Raw genomic sequence first — 5,616 nt, 5'->3', positions numbered from 1 at the left:
TCAGTCTATAAATTGTTTTACTTTTTGAGTAGGTCAGATTGTGGTAGTTAAAAAGTAGATTCACTGGCCACAGTTGAATCAAAGTCACAGAAAGGGTCAGCACAGAAAGAAACTTAGCAGGTGTGGGCCAGTAGGAAAGAGGCCAAGGCCTGAATTGATGGTGAGGTGTTGCTTTACTGGAAAACCAAAATTGTATCCAGTGCTCATGTCCTTTACATCAATAACAAGACTGAATGTAAGGAAAGATTTCTGTTCCAATTCTAGATCATTTCAAGTAACTATTACTTGAGATTAATCTGAAATTTCCTGCATATTTTCATTCCTGATATACAGTCAACCTTTGTTGAGATTCAAGATGGAAGCCTTTATCTGACCTGATTCAGTAAGTTTGGAAAACAGTATTTGCAACTGCCCAACTGCCCACTGGCTGCTGTTAGTCAATGTATATAGAATGACACATTTTCTTTATGGGCGTAGATTTCTCTAAGCAAGATTTCCCAAACCTTAGTCAGATGTAACTCTTTGCATCTCCTCTTTGCTTTGATATTTTTGTTTGTTCTTGATTGGTTCGGACTGCTCTAACACATTGCCATAGACTGGGTGGCTTAAACAATAAACATTTATTTCTCACAGTTCTGGAGGTTGGAAGTCTGAGATCATGGTGTCAGCATGCTGGGGTCCTGATGAGGGTCTTCTTTCTTACTGAAGACTGCCAATTTCTGTGTATCCTCCTGTGGTATAAAGAGGGTCCTGGTCCCTTTCGTGAAGGCTGCACTGTGGGAACCTCATTTCCTCTCAGAGGCCCTCCTTCAGCTACCGTCACTTTGGGGCCAGGATCACAACATGAGTCTTGGGGAAGGGCACAGACATCGGGTTCATCATGGTTTAAGACCCCACATTCTTTATGATCAGGGTCTTGACATTACTCTGTCCTCAGTCACTTTCTTTATCAGAGCTTTTCAACAACTTGCCAGGTTTTGTTTTGGAAACTTATTTCTCTTCAGCAAATGGTCTCCTCCTATAAGCTCTAGGAAAAGATTTTTATTTTATTATGAAAGCAATTCAAGTTGATCATATACAATGTAACAAGAAAAGTACGACCACAAGATACCCTCTTGGTAGTGTTTTGGTGTTTTTGCTTCCAGTTATTTTCATGTTTTAAAAATTTAGAATAGGATTCCTATTATGTATATCTACATACATATGTAAATGGATGTATAGCATGTATAAGCATGCTTGAGATATATGTTCTATATTTGTAGATTTATTAGTTGTATGCTACTTACTTTCATTTAGCATTAAGAGCCTACAGTTCTCTTTACTTTATCTTTGTCCCTTTTACTACTTTGACAGTTGTTTCGATTTTCCTTCTCCACTGACTTAGAAGGTACACATCCCGTTTTTAATTTTCATTGAATATTTTTAATAATATAATTTTTATCTCCAAATTCCAAAACTAAGAATAAATATTGTCAGCTATATGTGTATAAAAAAGAAACAAGAAGCACACTATCTCTGCTCTTCTCTATGTTCTCTTTTTTTTTTTATGCAGAGATAGTGTTGGCCCTGGCGTGATTCTGTCCTGCGTCTCTTCTCTAGCGCAGCAGCCTATTTTCCGTCCGTCAGCCTTCTTTCCCACCTAAGTGCGTGCTACCACCCCATGGAAGATTCGATGGACATGGACATGAGCTCCCTGAGGCCCCAGAACTACGTTTTTGGTTGTGAAATAAAGGCTGACACAGATGATCACTTTCAGGTGGATAATGATGAAAATGAATGCCATTTATCCTTAAGAACGGTCAGCATAGGGGCTGGTGCAAATGAACTGCACATTGTTGAAGCAGAGGCAATGGACTATGAAGGCAGTCCAATTCAAGAAACACTGGCAACACTGAAAATGTCTGTACAGCCAATGGTCTCCCTTGCAGGTGTGGCTTTGAAATCACACCACCTGTGGTCGTAAGGTTGAGGTGTGGTTCAGGGCCTCTGCATATTAGAGGTAGCACTTAGTAGCTGTGGAGGAAGATGCAGAGTCAGAAGATGAAAAGGAGGAGGATGTAAAACTCTTAAGTATATCTGGAAAGCAGTCTGCCTCTGGAGGTGGTAGCAGGGTTCCCCAGGAAAAAAGTAAAACTTGCTGCTGATGAAGATGATGATGATGATGATTTTGATGATGAGGAAACTGAAGAAAAATCTCCAGTAAAGAAATCTGTATGAGATACTCCAGCCACAAATGCATAGAAATCAAACCAGAATGGAAAAGACTCAAAACCATCAGCACCTAGATCAATAGGTCAAGAATTCTTCAAAGAAACAGGAAAAAACTCCTAAAACACCAAAAGGACCTAGTTCTGTAGAAGACATTAAAGCAAAAATGCCAGGAAGTATAGAGAAAGGTGGTTCTCTTCCCAAAGTGGAAGCCAAGTTCATCAACTATGTGAAGAATTGCTTCCGAATGACTGACCAGGAGGCTATTCAAGATCTCTGGCAGTGGAGGCAGTCTCTTTAAAAAAGTAGTTAAAACAGCTTGTTAAAAATTTCCGTCTTCTTTTTCGCAATGGATTTGCTGCCAGAACACAGGTGTCATGAAAACCACCGCTAAATCAAAGCCAATATAGGAAAGGAAAAGACTCATATCCACATTGTTGTCATCGGACACATAGATTCGGGCAAGTCTACCACTACTGGCCATCTGATCTACAAATGTGGTGGGATCGACAAAAGAACCATTGAAAGATTTGAGAAGGAAGCTGCTGAGATGGGAAAGGGCTCCTTCAAGTATGCCTGGGTCTCGGGTAAACTGAAAGCTGAGTGTGAGCGTGGTATCACCATTGACATCTCCTGTGGACATTTGAGACCCGCAAATGTGACTATCATTGATGACTGTCACGAGCAGCAAGGAGGAGTCAATGAGAATAATTTGGTCCAAATCAATTGGCTTTATTTAATGCTAATCACCCAAGTATTATAATTATCTTAACTCTTCACACATTACTTAATCAATAAATTAGAATACTATAAGCCCCGAGTAAGCAAGACTCACTCCTTGTTAAGATCCGTTCCTAAGGTCCACTCCTATGCGACATGTCTTAGGTCAAAGGGCAGCGACTCTCAGGGATCAGTCAGGAGGAGAGCCCAGGAGATCTTGCTGGGGAACTCCCTTCTGCCGGAATCCTGATCTGTAAGGACAGGTGGGCGGCAAAGGAGGACAGCCGGTATGCTGGGCAGAGATGTCTCTGGCTGTGCACATGATACACAAGGGGCAGCCACGCTGTCATGAAAGATGAGGGCGAGGCAGCTCCGTGGTCACCCCCACAGGAACATCTTGGTCACGGTCGGGAAATGGATGTTCCTGGCCAACGCGAGCAGGTCAGTGAGTCTCCTCCAGGCTTAGTGCAGTACTGGTATCATCCGTGTCAACTGGAGACTGAGCAAGGTTTGGTCATCAGTCTTTATAAATCCTTTCTTATCCTTAACTCGCCAGCCAGTCCTGGCAGGAGTCAGTCACATATGGTTGTCTTACTTGGGGTAAACATTGCATCATTACAACATCACAGCACTTCAGTTGTTTTTACAAGTTATGTTTTGCAAAATACACATCACACAAGTAGTCACACATTTATTGTGCTCCTTACAATGCCCCAGGACACAGAGACTTTATCAAAAACACGATTACAGGCACATCTCAGGCTGACTGTGTTGTCCTGATTGTTGCTGCTTGTGTTTTTAATTTGAAGCTGGTATCTCCAAGACTGGGCAGACTCGTGAGCATGCCCTTCTGGCTTACACACTGGGTGTGAAACAACTAATTGTTGGTGTTAACAAAATGGATTCCACTGAACCACCCTACAGTCAGAAGAGACATGTAGAAATTGCTAAGTAAGTCAGTACCTACATTAAGAAAATTGGTTACAACCCTGACACAGTAGCATTTGTGCCAATTTCTTGTTGGAATGGTGACAACTTGTTGGAGCCAAGTGCTAATATGCCTTGGTTCAAGGGATGGAAAGTCACCGGTAAAGATGGCGGCAGTGCCAGTGGAACCACACTGCTTGAAGCTTTAGATTGCATCCTGCCACCAACTCGTCCAACTGTCAAGCCTTTGCGTCTGCCCCTCCAGGATGTCTATGAAATTGGTGGTATTGGTACTGTCCCTGTGGGCTGAGTGGAGACTGGAGTTCTCAAGCCTGGCATGGTGGTCACCTTTGCCCCAGTCAACGTCACAACTGAAGTAAAGTCTGTTGAAATGCACCCTGAAGCTCTGAGTGAAGCTCTTCCTGGAGATAATGTGGGCTTCAATGTCAAGAACATATCTGTCAAAGATGTTCGTCCTGGCAATGTTGCTGCTGACAGCAAAAATGACCCACCAATGGAAGCAGCTGGTTTCACTGCTCAGGTGATTATCCTGAACCATCCAGGCCAAATCGGTGCTGGCTATGCCCCTGTACTGGATTGTCACACAGCTCACATTGCTTGCAAGTTTGCTGAGCTGAAAGAAAAGATTGATTGCTGTTCTGGTAAGAAGCTGGAAGCTGGTCCTAAATTCTTGAAGTCTGGTGATGCTGCCATCGTTGATATGGTTCCAGGAAAACCTGAGTTTCTCTGACTCTCCTCCTCTGGGTCATTTTTCTGTTTGTGACATGAGGCAGACAGTTGCTGTGGGTGTTAACAAAGCAGTGGACAAGAAGGCTGCTGGAACCAGCAAGGTCACCAAGTCTGCCCGGAAAGCTCAGAAGGCTAAATGAATATTACCCCAACACCCACTACCCCAGTCTTAATCAGTGGTGGAAGAACGGTCTCAGAACTGGTTGTCTCAATTGGTCATTTAGGTTTAATAGTGAAAGACTGGTTAATGATAACAATGCATCGCAAAATCTTCAGAAGGAAAGGAAAATGTTTTGTGGACCATTTTGTGTGTGTGTGTGTGTATGTGTGTGTGTGTGTGTGTGTGTGTGTGTGTGTGTGTGTCAGTTTTAAGTTATTAGTTTTTAAAATCAGTAATTTTTAAATTTTATTTTATTTTTTGTGGTGTTGGGGATTGAACCCAGGGCCTTGTGCTTGCACTCTACCAACTGAGCTATAGCCCCAACCGCTAAAATCAGTATTTTTAATGGAAATAACTTGACCAAAAATCTGTCACAGAATTTTGAGACCCATTAAAACAAAAGTTTAATGATGGGGAAAATTTTGTCTTATTTCATTTCTGTAACAGTTGATATCTGGCTATCCTTTATATATGCAAAGTAAGAGCTTTCCCTACCATGTTTGATAAACGTTGTCCAGATTCCCTTGCCAAGAATGTGTTGTCCAAAATGCCTGTTTAGTTTTTAAAAATGGAACTCCACCGTTTGCTTGGTTTTTAAGTATGTATGGACATACTTATGTTATGATAGGACACAGTAAGTAGTGGTGGTCAGACATGGAAATGATGGGGAGACAAAATGTACATGCGAAATAAACTCAGTATTTTAATAAAGTAAAAAAAAAGATATTGTTGGCTCAAACTTTTAAAATACACTTTTAGTTTTACATACTTTTTTTGTATTTAATGAATAATTATTTACCTTTTCCTTCTGTTTTGTGGTCATATTTAAAATGATGGTGTAAGTATTTCTG

The 5,616-nt window shown here is 41.5% G+C and overlaps 2 pseudogenes across 2 annotated transcripts; both read left to right on the top strand.

Moving 5' to 3' along the window:
* The first annotated feature begins 1,649 nt into the window (after positions 1-1,649).
* Positions 1,650-2,509, top strand: LOC306642907 (nucleophosmin-like; annotated as a pseudogene). Its single transcript has 2 exons — positions 1,650-2,211; positions 2,297-2,509. The product of its transcript is annotated as a nucleophosmin-like (transcript).
* Positions 2,510-3,730: 1,221 nt separating this feature from the next.
* LOC306643131 (elongation factor 1-alpha 1-like) lies at positions 3,731-4,772 on the top strand (annotated as a pseudogene). The gene has a single exon. The product of its transcript is annotated as an elongation factor 1-alpha 1-like (transcript).
* The last annotated feature ends 844 nt before the right edge of the window (positions 4,773-5,616 follow it).

The sequence above is a fragment of the Sciurus vulgaris genome (genome assembly GCF_902686455.1).
Source record: "Sciurus vulgaris genome assembly, chromosome: 13".
In the NCBI taxonomy this organism is placed as follows: domain Eukaryota; kingdom Metazoa; phylum Chordata; class Mammalia; order Rodentia; family Sciuridae; genus Sciurus; species Sciurus vulgaris.
Note: the sequence above shows the minus strand (reverse complement) of the source record. Positions and strands in the feature narration are given on the sequence as shown.